Raw genomic sequence first — 18,297 nt, 5'->3', positions numbered from 1 at the left:
TACATTCTTGATTAAATACATGTGTTCAAATTTTGTCAAACTCAAAACAGCGCTAGTGATTCTGCAAGAGAGAGATTTTATCAGGTACCTCTATCAGAACATATGAATAAGACTTTGAATAACTCTCAGTGAGGATTCTTATCTCATTGGCAATATTTGAGTTCTGTTTTTGTATTTCTGGCATGTTTTCCAATACCACCAAGTTAATTCTCCAATTCTCAGCAGATACTGGGTGTCCTACCAATTTAACTCAAATCCCACAGATTAAGAGTTTAATCTTCAGCCCCCTCTCTCCTAATTCTCAGACATCAGTGGGTGGTACTGAAAGTTCCAACTCTCCAATCATTTGTTCTTTCTGGTGACAGCCCTTTTCTGAGACCATCTAGAAGACTAAGTTTAAGCTGCTTCACTAATATATACTCAGATATCTGTGCTCCAAAGGGGTTCTTCCTTGTGAATAATAGAAGTCACTCTTATCTCTCAGGAAATTTCAAGGATTTTAGGAGATCTGCCAGAAAACTGGGGACAAAAACCAGATATATTTTTTATTATGTGTGTGTGCTCAGTCATGTCCGACTCTGTGACCCCATGGACTGTAGCCTGCCAGGCTCCTCTGTCCATAGGATTTCCCAGGCAAGAATATTGGAGCAGGTTGCCATTTCCCACTCCAGGGGATCTTCCTGACCCAGGGATTGAACCCACGTCTCTTGTGTCTTCTGCATTGGCAGGTGGATTTTTTTACCACTGTGCCACCTGGGAAGCCTTTTATTATACTACAGTATTATTTCCTTTTTTTATAGCCATGGGTAAGAGAATGAACTCTAGAACCAGACTACCTGGCTCCAAACCAAGTGCTGCAACTAACTAGATTTGTGACCTTAGGTCAAATTACTTAAGCTTTTTTTGACTCAGTCTCCTCATCTGTAAAATGGAGATAATAACAGTGATGGGGTTTACACACAAAATATGCCACCTTGACATGTTAAATTTCTTACACTGAAGGAATTTAAAACAAAGCAGAAGCAGGAAGATCACTCTGACCTCCTCACTCTTGCACTTCTTCCCTGAAACTGACTGTAAAACTTCCACATGAGAAATGTCCTCCACGCACCAAGAGGAAGGAAGACACTCTTATTACCAGAGATAGGGAATCGGGGGCTAAGAAACAGGTACAAACAAACTTTGTTAAACTAGACTCATTCTTCCTAGTTACTTCTTCATTGCTTATTATCCCTAGGCCAAGCCTTTTATCTTATCAGTTCTTCACAAATTTATTGTTTCTTTGTCTAAAATGTATAAAAGCTTCCTGCTCTGGTTACTTCCTCACATCTTATGAAGGTTTCCATGTATAATGTAAAAATACAGTCACACTTAATATGCTTTTCACTTATTAATCTGTCTTTGTCAGTTAAAATTTCTGACCCAGAAGAAGGTCGGGGACAACCTTTTCCTCTTGTATGACAGTCTCCACTTCACAGCATTGCAATTAGTTAATATGCTTAAGCCCAGGGAAGAGTGCCCGTACAAGGTGAGAGTTTTGTAAATATTAGCTATGATTATCTGTCAAGTCTTATGTTGTCCCACAGCACTTTGAATAAAAGTCAGCATTAAAGAGTCCCCTGAAATAGGTGAATGGCAACTCCAGAATTAATAAGTGCATTGGGTAATTGGTCACATCATGTTTAACTTATTTAGTGGCATATGCAATGAACAAGGATCACACCCATGCGAAATTAACCCTGACAAACAAAAGTCAGAAACTTTAAGATGGTCAATCTGTGGTTATTTTGTTTTGTTTTATCATTGTTCCTACTTCTCTGTTGGGTTTTGTTTTTGTCTTTCTCCTGCAGTTATATTTTTTTTCAAATTCAGAAGAAGCATGATGCATTTAAATAATATAGCCTAATGGGCTTCCCTGATAGCTCAGTTGGTAAAGAATCTGTCTGCAATGCAGGAGACCCCAGTTTGATTCCTGGGTTGGGAAGATCCACTGTAGAAGGAATAGGCTACCCACTCCAGTATTCTTGGGTTTCCCTTGTGGCTCAGCTGGTAAAGAATCCACCTGCGATGTGGGAGACTTGGGTTCAATCCCGGGTTGTGACGATCCCCTGGAGAAGGGAAAGGCTACCCACTCCAGTATTCTGGCCTGGAGAATTCCATGGACTGTATAGTCCATGGGTCGCAAAGAGTCGGACATGACTGAGCAACTTTCACCTTCACTTTCAATGGCTGTAAGGTCTTAACCCACATTAAGGTGTTGGAACTGTTAAAAGATAAATGGAACACTATGAAAAATTTTAAGAGTTGATGTGAGCAAAAATCAGTTTGAATCAGGCAGTACCCAACTGGAAATTGTTAGGAGCCCTCTGCCCACAGGAGCTAGGGGACATGCTTTTTGAGGCAGAAGTATGCAAGTACACTGATTGGCCATAGCTTACGCATTTGCATTATTTGGGAAAGCCTAGTTTCCTGTTTGTGGTGAGTTGTCCTCAGGTTTCAAGACCTTAACCTTGAGGGACAGACACGCTAAGGTTTTGGTTTCTTTATGCATGTGGGCTACCGAGGCATTAGAACCACCTCGGTATAATGGTCTCCTTGTTTAATTAATTGAGCAAAACAAATACAGCAGTCAATGATGCCACTGAATTAACAGAGAGGACCTCAGACCCGGAACCATGCCCCACATAATAGCCGAAGCATGTCTCCCCAAAGGGCCTATTTAAGAAGCACTGGGATCCTCAGTGCAGTTGACAAGAGTCAAAATAATACCAAAACCGGAATCCTTTACCCCTTAGCTTGACTTAACTTGAAATAGCAAATTTTCCTTTCATCAGATATTTAAGGTTCCACATGTTTAGAATTCAGCAGGAGGGATTAACTTTGATAAATCAAGAATTGCTGCTCATATCCAGAAAATATAATAAACCATTTTTCTTTTGATTTCCGTTCATTTAAAGATCACATAAATATGCTCATGACTGAAAGCATGCATTCTTCTTTGCAGACTTCAGTGATAAAAATAGAATAATTAAAAAGTGGATGGCATTTCTACCCAATCCATTCATCAAATATTTATTGAGGAACTATTATGTCTCAGGCACTGTCCTGGATACTGAAAAGAGCAATGGAAAAGTCCTTGCCCTCATAAAGCACTCATTGTGGAGTGTATACATTGCACAGAGTACACATAACGGAGTGTATATGTTGCAGAGGCAGACAAGGAAAAACAAGTGAGGGCAATATGCTATGTGACAAAGAGAAAGTTAATTAAATAGAGTGGTCAGGGAAGACCTGACCACGAGGAAACATTTAGCAAAGACCTCAAGGAGATGAGGCTTACCTGGTGGCTTAGATGGTAAAGAATCTCCGCTGCAATGTTGGAGACAATTCAATCTGTGGTTCAGGAAGATCCCCTGGAGAAGGAAATGGCACCCCACTCCAGCATTCTTGCCTGGAGAGTCCCATGGACAGAGGTGCCTTGTGGGCTACAGTCTGTGCAGTCGCAGAGAAGCAGACATGACTGAGCTCAAAGTTGAGGATTTTCTAAGGGAAGAGCATTCTAGGCAAAGGACCCAGAGATACCAAAGCTCTGAGGTGGGACTTGTATATCTGAGGAATGAGAACAGGATCAGTCTGACTGCAGCAGACTGAGCAAGGCCGGGTGCAAGAGCAGGATGTATGTTCAGAGACATCAGGATGAGGGGACAGCACGTAAACCACATAGTAACCTGGGCCACTCTAAGGATTTGGGCTTCTCGTCTGGAAAACGGGGAATTTGGGGAGTGCTGGGGAGTGTCCCGAACTTACGTTTAAGAAGAGCGGTATGGCTATTGTTTAGAGGATGAACTAAAGGGGACAAGAGAGACCAGGTAACAGCCTACTTCTGTAAATCAGGTGAGAGATAACAGTGCCTTTGGTCATGCTGATATTAATGGCAGTCAGTGAGGAATGGATGGATTCTGGACATTTTTGGATGTGCAACCAACAGGATTTGCAAATGGATGAAATGTGAGGTATAAGAACAAGAGAGAAATCAAGAACGACTCCAAGACTTTTAGCCTGAACAACTGAAAGGCTGGAGTTGCCATTTGCTGAATAGGAATCCCGCTGGGATTAACAGGTTTGGAGAGATGAAATTAGATACAATAAGTCTGAGACACCTGTTTATCAGCTATCTAAGCAGCAGTGTGGAATATGCAGTTGGCTTTCTGATTCTTCTGCATCCTGAATATAGTCCTTCCAGCTACATGTTTCAACACTATTGAGACATACATGAATTGCCACTTGATATCAAACATGTGTGTGAACTTCTAGAAGAAATTTGGAACCTCAACGCTGCTTTCAGAGAAAGCAAAATACTAACAGGAAGAATATAATTTGTATGCTTATGAGTAGAAAGAGTCCCAGATAGAGCTAATTCTGCCTACAGCAGCTGCAACAGGCACCAAAGGGTAAAAGCAGGTTTAACTGCAGTTCAATCTCAAATAGGCCATGGTTTTAAGCGTCTCCGTGGTCTTTGGTACTAAGTATGGATTGATTTGATTTTCAAGCACACGGGCAAACAATGTTTCCTGTGCCAGATATGTATTTTTGCACAAAATAGTTTGAAAGCTCTCAGCAGGAACACTCCAGTTGCAACTGACCTCTGTCAGAGGCGGCAATTGCACCAGGACATGGAGAAATAGAAAAAGAAATGAAGAGATAAATTTGGAGCAACAGGGAATGGCAGTGAGGAAATTTCAGGACACACAAAACGTAAAGCAGAGGTTAGAAAACCAAATGCCGTCTGGAGAAAGGCAGGTAGTGTCAATGGGGAAAGCCAGCCTCCTGCGCTCATGCGCACAGACGCACAATAACAGGAAGTGGTGGGGACCGAGGGGATCCGTCAGCCGGGCACAGGTTTCCTCCGAAAGGGAGCGTGTCGGGGCGCGGGGGTGCGGGGAAGGCTCTTTGTTGTCACACAAGACTGGGAGTACAGAGTGGCCAGATCTTACCTGACTTTAAGAAAAGCCAGACATCTAGATATGTACGTGAAATCTCCTGATTTGTAAATATGGTCATTTAGCTCACATTTCCGAAAGGCACTATGTAAGCCAAACAAAACTTTATCTGCAAGCTGCTTTCAGTCTTTAGGTCCCCACTTCACAACTTCTAACACTGCTATTTACATACAAATAGTTTTAACTATTGACTAAATTGAGCCATTAAACTTCAACATAGTTTTGACAATTATTTCTCCTACACAGGAGAACCCACTCTTTTCTTGTGTAGGACCTGGAGTTTCTGTTTTAGTATGAAGTCCTAATACAAAGAATAAATATAAGGTAATCATAATGAAAATAATTCCTTTTGGGGGTTTTTAAAAATAAAAGTTACTGATTTTTTGTTACCATTCCTGCATAAATCTCCTCAAACTAAAGTCTACATTAAATTAAGTATAATGCAGAATGAGGCAGCCATGCCCTGCTGCTTCTAAAATAGGTTGACATTTTGCAAACTTCTTGTGAAATATTCTTTTAAGGATGCTCAGCTTCAGAAATTATATAGGCTGGTGGGAAAGGACTGGTTCTAACTGGAACGAACAAATGGAGGGAGCAGTTTTCATTATGATTAAGGTCAGTCTACACAGTCTTTCCTATAACTCATTTTCTCCATCATTCAATATAGAAATTTCCATTAAAAAGCAAGCATACTGGATGAGTGAAGAGCTTTAGAGGAATGCTTGAATTCCTTTGGTTTGCATCCGGATGTCCTCTAAGCTGGGTTAACCCAAGCAGACAGCTAGACCAGGGTTCCGGCCCTGTGATTTGAAAAAGATCTGGGCAGAGTTCTGTCTTCCAGGAAACTCTCCTTAGGGACGCTTGCCCTATGGTGGCTTCATTTCTACCCATACAGATAGATGGGGCAGCGGGCAGGAGTTTTCATTCTTTTTACTAAAATAATTGAGAAAACAGATACCCCAGAGTAGGGTGATATCTTAAAACACTTATTAGCTAACACATTATGCGAGAGAGTGACTTCTAATTTTTTTTCTGTTCTCAACAGGGGCAGGGAGCTGAGACAGCAAGAGCAAGAAGAAATGACAGAGGCTCCAGAAGTCTGGAAAGGAGATGAACTGGAGGTGTGAGGTGTCGCTTAATTTTGCCTAGTGCTAGCTCCAATTCCCAGGAGAGCGAGGGTGCAGATAGAGACTTCAAATCTCCATGCAGTGACAAATCAAAATGCTCTCAGGCTTTTGGGGGGAATTTTTTTTTTTTTATTTTAAAGTATCTGTTGCTCCAGATGAAAATAGAAAAGAGCTTAGAATTTAGAGAGAGGAAGGATCATTTTAGTTTATTTCACCCAAGCCCCATTTTGTATATAATCTCTGATGCCTTCAGGGAAACTTTCCTGACTGTGGAAAAGATGTGTGGAAAACTGTGGAGGAAAAAGCAAAATGGAAGAGCTTGGCTCTGAGTTGACAAATCTATCTTGGTTAGTTACTTGTAAAAGGAGCTGGTCTTCCTAGGCAAACTTTGGAGAGATTTGCTGACATCGGGCTGAGGTAAGCCTGAGGTCAGAAACTGCTGTTGAAAATGTGACCCTGCTCACAATAAGGAAGTTCTCTGCTGTAGACTCTGGTGCAAATGCCTGCTAGCCATGTGTTTGCTCAGTGATTTCTTTGGCACTTTGTAAAATCCCATAGGATTTCAGGATATTAGTGCTTCCTCCTGACTTACTCTTCATAAACGGACCTTTTAGACACCCTTTACTACCAGTTAGCTTCATGCGAAACTCCTTTTATTGAAAAAGGGAAGAAAGGGAAGTGTCTTTTCTCTTTTCCCTTGCCTTATCAGGTTAGAGAATATTATTTCTTTTTAGAGGGTCAGCATATTATTTTATTCTCATTAAATACTTGGGTTATGGATGTTAGTCATCTGATGAGATCTATGGTCTCCATCCACAACAGTTTTAGATAAAGGGGTGCTTACAGCAAAAGATTATGTTGACTTTTTATTTCTCAATGAAGAAAAACCCACAAAATACCATGTATGAGACAAGTGCTCAGGGCTGGTGCATTGGGAAGACCCAGAGGGATGGGATGGGGAGGGAGGCGGGAGGGGGAGTCGGGATGTGGAACACATGTAAATCCATGGCTGATTCATGTCAATGTATGGCAAAAACCACTACAATATTGTAAAGTAATTAGCCTCCAACTAATAAAAATAAATGAAAAAAAAATAAATAAAAGAAAATATATATTAAAAGCAAAAAGAAAAGAAAAACCCATCAAATACTATGTAGTAAACACTTCTGTGTTTCAAAGATCTGAAATAGAAGATAGTAGGTTCTTAGTGCTGGATAATCTTTCTTTACTGAGATTATTATTTAACATTTTCATTTACAAATAGCATGATACTTGACTGAACCACATCAGAAATGGGTAGTTCTCTACTAGTTTATATAGTTGATACTTCATTTCTTTGCCTAAATCCCCTGGGTCTTGCCTCATCAATTCCCAGATGCTGTCTTAATAGCTCAGTAGTTAGAGGAAGCAATTCTGTTCAACTGAGGGAAGGGAAGACAAAATCCAGGCCAAGCTGGGAAACAGCACCATGGAAACAGACCTACAGCAAAAGAGGAAGTGGCCCTGGGTTCTGCTTAGGTTGCACACACGAATGGCAGGACTTCTATGGAGGGGAATTCTCTGTCTTTCCACTACTCAGCCATTGAGGGGAAGTACAGAAATACCAGCGGGGAAGTGAAGGTGACACTGTTAGGTCAGATGGAGCTCCGTGGTCATCCTTCGTGCCCCAAGCAGTATGCAGTCTGAGAACTATATGCCATCGCCCTCTTAATCGGTTCTGGATGGATAAGAGTGAGCTCTGTATTGCCCTGAATCCTAATCTGTTCACTGCCCATTACTAACAACTCACTGAGACCTGAGTTTCATCTCTAAAATCAGGATAATACTATACCTGCTCCATTGAATTGTAGGATAATTAAAGGAGATGATCCAGACAAACCAGTGCAGAAGCACAGAACTTGACACATAGCTCCAGGAGAAAGCAATCAAGAATTTTTTTTTTTTTTTTTTGCTAAAGTGTGTATGTATTACATGAAATGTTTGGCAGGTTCCTCAGTTGCTGTGGATTAGGCAAAGAGGAAAGATGATAAAGCATTGGTGGGGGAGGAGAAAGAAGGGAAATCAGAGCACTGGAATGGAACAACCCCAGGGAGAGGCGACCACAGATAACTCTACATGGAAAGAGGCAGATAAAGCAACAGAAAGAATCCTTAGGTAAGGTAAGCCACAGGCACAACTGTGTGTGTTTTTAGAAAATCATGCGATTTGAGCATTCTGGTTCCACTGCAGTGTTTTGTTTTCTCCCTTTTATCTTGTGTTCAGCCTCACCTCACACATTTCACCATGCCCCTCTTCTTTCTTATAAGATTTTCTGTAAGGTTCCTCCCCCTTCTCCTCCCTCATTCTTGCTCTCTTCCCACACCCATTTTTTCCCCTCTTAATTCTTACTGGTACTTTCATTATGATTTAGTTCTCTTTTGCTGTTCTTGTAAAGCATTACTCTCTCTACCCTGCCAGCTACCTTCTTTTTTCTCCCTTCCAGATCATGAGAAAACTATTTTTTCTTTCTCCAAAAGCAGTCCTCTTTTTACTTCACAAACTCCTCTCTTCTTCATATCCATTATTATCTGCCTCACTGGTCATTCATGTTCTCTTGGCTGATTTTTGTTATTCATGCCACCTGGAGATGCTCAAGGACCATTCACCTGTACATGTGCTAAATGCAGGTGTTTGCTTACTGGCCTTCAGATTTTCTGTATTTCAAAACCTTTGTTAGAGAACATTGCTATGTGAACAGAGGGCCTTATCCATTATCATGTTGTTAGAAATAACTAGCAAGTACAATGTAATAGTCCATAGTGATATTTAGAGTGGCTTTTCTTCAAACAAAGATATTTTGGAATATAAAAGTGTTAAAAAATTGTCCCAGACTATTTAACAACAAGTACCCAAATTACTCACCAAAAATGACTTCCCTTGCTTTTTCCAAGGTAACTGAAGACGAAAGTGGGTCTGGCTTAGCTGAGCCACTGATTGTTTACACTACCTTAATGAGCATGAGCATTGTTAAGTCAGACTTTCACCTGAATAACAGCGTAGACGCATGTAAATGTGTGATTTAATGAAGAGCAATTCCCCAAGAACTTTATGTGGTCTAGATTCCACCATGGGAAGGCCATGTTGGTTGAGAGGACCCACTTCAACTAATATAGATGCCTCTTTTCCATTTGCTTGAGGCAAAGGGCTGGTTTGCTACAAATAATATAAAGAAGATATGAGTTACTTGTCTTTGGACACTTTGTGACTCTGGTGAAGTTAAGTCTTTAATTCTGGTTTTTAATTAGGGCCAGACTGAAATCATTCTTGGGGGAAGCCACAATAAAAAATTTGTCCCCAAAGTCCCAGTGTTTTAAGACTTGTCCTTTATGTGGCATGCATACATCCCTCTAAGGAGTATATATCCCTTCATCTCTGAAATGGAGGAAATTTTATAATTACTTGGTTTGGGAGAAAAAAAAAAAACTGTATTACAATCGACAAAACCGAATTCTGACCATAGTGCCTCCTCTAGTCCTACTGGTGGTTCTGGGTGTGGTGTGTCACTTTGCTGTTTTCATCTCACTCTGAAAGTGAAAGTGTGAAAGTGTGAATCACTCAGTCATGTCCAGTTCTTTGCAACCCCATGGTCCACAGCCCACCAGAATCCTCTGTCCAAGGAATTCTCACTCTACTCATCTATTATGTATGCTTGCCTTGAGTTACTGGTTACCAAGGATAACCAGAGAGCTGAATGACCATATAAACATGAGGGGGTTCCCCCCAAAGTTCACTGTGTGCTTAAAATGCTATTGTTGGTAATAATGAGGTTGAGGTCATCATGGTGGTGATCTTGTCAAATCTCTTGTTGTTCAGTCAAGTTGTGTCCAACTCTTTGCAATTCCATGGACTACAGCATGCTACACCTCCCTGTCCCTCACCATCTCCAGGAGTTTGTCCAAGTTCATGTCCATTGGATTGGTGATGCCATCCAACCATCTCATCCTCTGCCATCCTCTTCTTCTGTCTTCAATCTTTCATAGCATTAGGGTCTTTTCCAATGAGCTGGCTGTTCGCATCAGGTGGCCCAAGTATTGGAGCTTCAGCTTTAGCATCAGTCCTTCTAATGAGTATTCAGGGTTGATTTACTTTAGGATTGACTGGTTTGATCTCCTTACAGTCCAAGGGACTCTCAAGAGTCTTCCCTAGTACCAAAGTTCAAAAGCATCAATTCTTTGATGCTCAGCCTTTTTTACGGTCCGACTCTCACATCCGTACATGACTACTGGAAAGACCAGAGCTTCGACTATACAGATCTTTTTTGGCAAAGTGATGTCTCTGCATTTTAATATGTTCTCTAGGTCTGTCATAGCTTTTCTTCCAAGGAGCAAGCCTCTTTTAATTTCATGGGTGCAGTCACCATCCTCAGTGATTTTGGAGCCTGCCCAAAAGAAAATCTATCACTGTTTTCACTTTTCCTCTACTTGCCATAAAGTGATGGCACCATTATTCATACTTATAATACCTTATTTTCTCCTTGAGTGATTGGTAAATCTTTACAGACCGCTGAGAAAGGTCATGATGGGAGAATCTTTTTGGATTCAAAGCTTTTTTAATCTGTAAGTTCTTAGTTATGTCTCACTTTTAGCAGATCATTTAATGAGGTTTACTGCAAAATGCCTAGATAAGTAGCTTTAAGAATTGTGTCTGCTTCTGAAACCCAGATGTAGCAAGGAAACCATCTGCACCCTCCATTACTTCTGGCCTCTCCCCATTTCAAAGACCTCTCTCTTCAGATCTAGTGAGAATGAAAGCATTAGTCACTCAGTCGTGTCTGACTCTCTGCGATCCCATAACCCACCAGGCTCCTCTTGTCCATCGACTTCATCAGGCAAGAATACTGGAGTGGGTTGCCATCCCCTTCTCCAGGGAATCTTCCCCACCCAGGGATCAAACCTGGGTTTCCTGCGTTGCAGGCAGATTCTTTACCGGATGGGCCACCAGGGAAGCCCCCTCCAGCCAAATTGATCTACATTTCTTGCTTAACGTGGAAATCTCCAGGGGCTCCGCATTTCCATCTACACCAAGTAGAAACTCTCCTCTCCAGCTGCCGGACCTGGGTACACGCACTCTGCCACCCGCCATCTTGTTTTCTGTCCTCTTCGCTACTCTGGGGGCTGTTGCTTCCCAGTGCTGATTCCCACTTCTCTGCCTTCCCCCACATGGTTCCCCTGACCCAGGGTGCTTTTTCTTCTGCTTAAGAGAAGCCTGCCCATTTTATGAGGTCCAGATCAAATTCTGTCTTCTCCAAGATTCCTATACTGACTTTTCCAACAAACCCAGATTCTTCAGGCCCTTTCAGGTTCCATGGTATCTAGATCCCATAACCTATACTATATAGGACTTATATGTATGTTATCTTCCCTATCACTTAAGTGTACTTAGTTGCCCAGTCATGTCTGACTCTTTGTGATCTTTTAGACTGGTCGTCTGCCAGGCTCCTCTGTCCATGGAATTCTCCAGCTTCCTGGAGCGGTTTGCCATTTCCTCCTCCAGGGGATCTTCCTGACCTAGGGATCAAATCTGCGTCTCTTGTGTCTCTTGATTTGTTGGCAGATTCTTTACCTGCTGAGCCTGTTGCTTACCTTCTTTACTTGCTGGGGAAGCTCGATGATCACTTAGGACCCAGTGGGAAAAAAACAAACAAACATGACACAGAGTTTAGCTAAAAGACTGCGAAAGTATGGGTTGGGTAAAGAGAAATAAGCAAGGGGATATGAAGCAGGATGGAGCTAGCAACTTCGGGAAACTCTTAACCACCTGTAGGCTTGAAAGGGCAAGGGAACTGAATGGTTTCGAGAACTCCAAGCTGTCGCTGTAGGAAAAGGCTATCTGACAAGAGCTGAGGTCAAGGAACCCGGCCGGTCTGTGGCAAGCTGTCATGGCAGGAAGACAGGAAGATCAAGAGCTTGACCTCATTGTCCTGAGCCTTGGGTCTCTTGCCAGAACTTTCCATCAGCTAAATCCAGCTGGAAGCCAGTGGGTATGAGAGCTCATTGATGCTGTCTGTAAAGCCCCCTGTGGCACAGAGTAGGGTGGGAAGAATGGATCTGAGGGGCAAAAGGAAAACACGCAACATGTGGTCGTTACTGTGGGGTTGAAAAGTTTCCTGGAGTATACGTTTTCTCCCAAACTAGACTTACAGGGTAGAGACCATGACTTGTGTTTGGCCTTTGTCTTCCACAGTGCTTAGCTCAGTGTGAACTAGGAAAAGTGTAAAAATATATATACATTGAGATTGTATGAAAAATAAAGGGGAAGAGGGCTGGTTCTAACCTCCCGCATCTTTTTTTTTTTTCTTTTTTTTTTAAATTGGAGGATAATTGCTTTGCAATATTGTGTTGGTATCTGCCACACAGCAACACAACATAGTTATAGGTGGTGATAGTAGTAAAGAACCCACCCTCCAGTGCAGGAGATGTAAGAAATTCAGGTTCGATCTCTGGGTTGGGAAAGTCCCCTAGAGGAGGGCATGGCAACCCACGCCAGGGTTCTTGCCTGGAGAATCCCACGGATATAGGAGCTTTGTGGGTTACAGTCCATAGAGTTGCAAGGAGTTGGACATAACTGAAGTGACTTAGCACACATGCATACATATATATGCAATCTCCCTTCTCTCTTGAACCTCCTTCTCCCTACTTCCCATTTTTGGTTTGGTATCTTTTGAAGCATCTAAGCCTTACTTACTTACTTACTTACATCTAAGCCTTTACCAACTCAAAGTAAAATCCATGTGGCTTTAGCTGTCCCTTTGACCTCAACCTTGTGACTTCCTAGCTCTTGCCCATGCCACTACTCTAGCCATATGCCCTCTAGCTGTGCCCCAAGTATATTTCCACTTCAGGGCCTGTGCATCCGCTGGGCCCTTTGCCTGCAGATTTCTACATGCTTTGTACTTCTTTCAAGTCTGCTATAATGTTGTCTTATCAGAGAGGCCTTCACTGATGATCCTCAGTAACACAGTACCATCTCTCATTTCTCTATCCCCTCTTACATCACATCATGTTCTGTATAGTATTTATCACTCTCTGACATGTGATGTATGTATTGTCCATTACTTGTTATCCTCCTTGCACCAGAAGACAAGACCCATGGAGCAGGGATCTTATTTCAGTTCAGTTCAGTTCAGTCACTCAGTTGTGTCCAACGCTTTGCGACCCCATGAATCGCACCACACCAGGCCTCCCTGTCCATCACCAGCTCCTGAAGTTTACTCAAACTCATGCCTATCGAGTCGGTGATGCCATCCAGCCATCTCATCCTCTGTTGTCCCCTTCTCCTCCTGCCCCCAACCCCTCCCAGCATCAGGGTCTTTTCTAATGAGTCAACTCTTCGCATGAGGTGGCCAAAGTACTGGAGTTTCAGCTTCAGTGTCAGTCCTTCCAATGAACACCCAGGACTGATCTCCTTTAGGATGGACTGGTTGGATCTCCTTGCAGTCCAAGGGACTCTCAAGAGTCTTCTCCAACACCATAATTCAAAAGCATCAATTCTTCAGCACTCAGCTTTCTTCACAGTCCAGCTCTCACATCCATACATGACTACTGGAAAAACCACAGCTTTGACCAAATGGACCTTTGTTGGCAAAGCAATGTCTCTGCTTTTTAATATGCTATCTAGGTTGGTCATAACTTTCCTTCCAAGGAGTAAGCGTCTTTTAATTTCATGGCTGCAGTCACCATCCACAGTGATTTTGGAGCCCCCCCAAAATGAAGTCTGACACTGTTTCCATTGTCTCCCCATCTATTTCCCATGAGGCGATGGGACCAGACGCCATGATCTTAGTTTTCTGAATGTTGAGCTTTAAGCCAACTTTTTCACTCTTCTCTTTCACTGTCATCAAGAGGCTTTTGCTTTGTTTCAAATACCAAGATCAATGTCTGTCATGTAGTAGGAGCTGATAATTGATTATATACATACATATATAGTTCCCCCCACTACTCAAAGTACAGCATTCCTTTGAAACCTTTCATAAGCCAAAATGGCATCAAGTGGAGAAATAGTGACCTTAGGACATGCCCTGCTAACAAAGGAGCAGAATAAGTCCAGATAAAGCGACAAGTTCAAAGCGATGGTGGCTTTGTGCTGAGATGCAGTTTCAGGGGAAAGAACTTGGTGGCCTCACTCTGGTTCCTTGGGATGTGTGATGCCTCTAAGAACTCATTGCAAAACAAATTTGAAGGGTGTTATTTTTGCTTTCACCTTTTTTTTTTTTTTTTTTTGTAAAAATGAAAATCCACTTTGGATTTCTTTCTGTTAGGGAAAGCAGATACTCTTATAGGTCTTTTGTAGAAGTAAAGTGGAGTGGAATCCCTTTTCATTGTTTATAAGTTTGAATGTGGATGTTCACTCTTAGCCCATCCTAGGCTAAGCTAAATTGTGCACCATTTAAATGTTTTTATTGAGTTTGTGCTAAGGCAAGCCAGGAGCAGTCCCCATTGCAGCCCCGGGCACCCACTCCTTCCCACTAGCCCCTTCCTAGCTTCAGATTCCTGGAGAAGGAAATGGCAGCCCACTCCAGTGTTCTTGCCTGAAGAATCCCAGGGACGGCGGAGCCTGGTGGGCTGCCGTCTATGGGGTCACACAGAGTTGGACATGACTAAAGTGACTTAGCAGCAGCAGCAGCTTCTAGATGGCATTACTTTTGGTTATAGTGTCAGCAAAGATCCCAAGAGCTGGAACCACAGGTCCTGTCCCCTACTCTTCTCTGGCTTGCAGAATTGTACCACTATTTCTTTTATAGCAAACTTCCCAGTAGAGTCACTCTTGGAGCTGCTGTACTATTCTTATTTATTCATTCCTTACCAGGTACAAGGACCTGCATGGATGCTGGTGTCCTAGAATCAGCTTGTTTCTGGGTGGCAGCTCCCAGTGTGGCCTGGTGATCCTGTCTCCTAGTGACTGACTCTACTAGCAAGTGCTCTGTGAGTTGAGCCAGTGGCAGGGGATGCCCTGGCCTAGGGGCCTGCTGCTGGGGGCCCTACCTAGTGATGGCCCTCCTATCCCTCTGAAGCTCCTGGACACACTGGGCACCAGTCTGCTGGCACCTGTCCTGGTGGTATCAAAGGTAGAGGCCCCACACAGCACTCTCCACGCCCAGGATATAGCTTTCTCCTTTCTCTGCTTGCTTCTTTTTAACATTAACTTTGTCCTTAGGATGCAGTTGGGAAAAAAGCAGATGAACCATCCCTAAGAAATGCTGGACAATATGCCTAGCCTTTCCAGATACCTAGTTCACCTAGGGGACAAATGCATCCCCCTTTCCCAGGACCAAGGAAACTGGCTCTGTAAGTACCCCGACCAGAACACCACCAACCTGCTTAGACACTTCAGATCACCAGCTCTCTAGTGGTACAGACATTTCTTCCAGATTTCCACATCAGCAGTGGCCACAGAGGCAAATGCAAATACCAGCAGCCATTTGGTTATGACATCCATGCCCCCTACATCTGAGGAGGTAACACTCCTGAACGTCAGGCCATGTGGTCTTGATATTCTTCTCTAGATGGTTCTGGACTTGGTGATGGACACAGGGATGATACCATCAATAAACAGTACCCTTCTAAGGGGTGTTCAGATGGTAAAGTGTCTGTCTGCAATGCTGGAGACCTGGGTTCAATCCCTGGGTTGGGAAGATCCCCTGGAGAAGGAAATGGAAACCCACTCCAGTATTCTTGCCTGGAAAATCCCATGGACAGAGGAGCCTGGTAGGCTACAGTCCATGGGGTCACAAAGAGTTGGACACAACTGGGCAACTTTACTTACTTTACTAAGGGGCGTTAGGCCTAACTGACAGGTCTAGGTTATCCAAAATGAGTCAGTTCCTTAGGAATTACCTTAGTTGCTTTAAAAGACTTTGTACTTTGTTTCCATATTTCCACAGCTAGTAAAGTTTCAGATCATTCTTACCCCCAAATGTATCATCAAATCCCTAACCTTGTAAACATAGCAGCACTAACCCTCTCTCCCTGCCACTTCCAGCTTCCTCTGTTCTGAACTGCTTACACTTCTCCCAAAGGACACTATGTTTTCTTCTACTCCATGCCACTGCACATCCTATTCTTCTGCCTAGAAGGTCCTAGCCTGGCTTGTCTGGTTGCCAAACTCCCAAGTATCTTTAACATCACAGCACTTTTGAGGCCAGTCACCACTTAAGCTGAAGTCATGATTCCTTCCCATGGACCACCACTGTGCCTCCTGCCTGCCTTGATTTCTGTCCCATCGCATCATTAAGTATCTCATCTCCTCTACTGGACTGTGATTATTAATATCCATGGCCAGAGCCAAGGATTCTTTATTTAAATGTACAGCTCCAGTATCAGTAGTGTCAAAAATATGTTAGGTGCTTACTGCTTATTGCTTCATTGAATAAAAGAATGAGGTCCTAACAGACTGCCCGACTGAAACCTTTCCCACTACATCTGATGATTCATCCTGTCCTCTAGGCCCAGCACATACTAAATTCTTTGTAAATGTTTCTGGGATAAAGATATTAAGTGAGTGAATAAGTTTTGAAACCAGCAATGTTCTTATACATTTGCAATTTTCTCTGTGATCAGCACTTTTCCTAGTGAAGAATCAACTCCCTTCTACAAGACACCAGGCTGAATTCCCCAAAGTTTCTTTCTCACTCACCCTGCCTACCTGTTATTTCAATCTGGATTTTGTAAACATTCAGAGCAGATGACGTTTTTACAATGGGCAAGAACCAAGGAGCAGAGTCTTACTAACTGAATGGAGCACTGATGTGGTTACTATTAACATCAATACAACTCTGGTCTGGTTATGAGTTGTGACGATTAAACATGATAGTATTTGTGAAAGGGTTCTATATAGAGATTAATGTAGTGTAATTAGTCATGAAGCATTAGAATAATAAAGTTTGAGGGTAACTCCTAGAATTCACCTAGTTCATTCTCCTCAAAAGCTTGGAGAGTACATTTGTTTATAGAAATTTGTTTATAGAATTATTTATAGAAATATTTCTATATTTGCCATTAATACAGGTTGGAGTCATCAATAAATAGAATGAGAGAAGTCCAAGCAATTGTAAGTGCTAATTCAGAGGTCAGTAAGAATATGATTTTTAAGTCTTTGAAAGGTGTAGCATTTGTAATTAAAATAGCAAAAGATATTAGACTAATTGCAAATTTTCCTTAAGAAAGCAAAAAATTAAAAAATGGAAATTGCACTTGTCATGTCATAAAGCAATATACTAGGAAAAGTTCTCTAAACATACAGTTTTTCTTTGGTCAAAGTTAATGATTCATTGTGTCCCTTCGCTGGAAAAAACGTCAGTGTTCCTTTCCCTCATGTTTAATGTGGAAATTAATATTACTAATATGGATTTCACAAACTATGACATCTAGCAGTTATTGTTTTTATTCATGAAAAAGCAGGAGAATATTTAGTTTCTGTTGAAGTAATATAATAATTATTTGAGTAAAATAACAGTGTAACGTTATATCAAAATTGAATTTTCGGCTTCACATGTTTCATTTGAACATCAGTTGTATGGAAGGCTCATTAAGAAAAGGAAAACAGTATGAAAATAATTGTTTTGAAAGGGAAGGAAGGAAAAGAGGTGTGTGGTTTCTTAAAAAGCCAAGGTAGTGTAACAGAGAGCAGAGTTAGAGGGACTCAGAAAATGAGTTCTAGCTTCAACTCTGCTACTAAGGAATCTCTTTTCATTGAGAATACTGAATATGTTTCTCTAGGTGAATCTGAATGTGATAGCCTGTGATGACAAGCAAAGGGGACTATCCTCTTCTGGGAACAGATCAGGACCAGATCTCCTTTTGTAAAGGCTTTTTATTGGATTGACTGTTTCACTGTGGCTCTACTTTATTAAGAGAAGGCACACAGAGGATCCGATTGAGGTACATACTACCAGGCACAATTTTCTGCCTTGCCACCTGTTCTCTCTGCCAATGCCCTCCATCCTTGCTGCCCCGTGTGGGATCCCTGGAGACTCTGAGAGGGTCACACTGTAACTTTGAAACACCCATTTGGGGGCATTTGTATAAAGCTGAGAGTGATGTTGCCGGGAGGTTGCTATGACAATTTGCAAACAGTGGAGGGGATGGGTCCCCATTCAGATTTGAGTCTGCACTGGCTCAGGCCTGCACACGTGG

This window comes from Cervus elaphus, chromosome 3 (genome assembly GCF_910594005.1).
Source record: "Cervus elaphus chromosome 3, mCerEla1.1, whole genome shotgun sequence".
NCBI classification, from domain to species: Eukaryota; Metazoa; Chordata; class Mammalia; order Artiodactyla; family Cervidae; genus Cervus; species Cervus elaphus.
Note: the sequence above shows the minus strand (reverse complement) of the source record.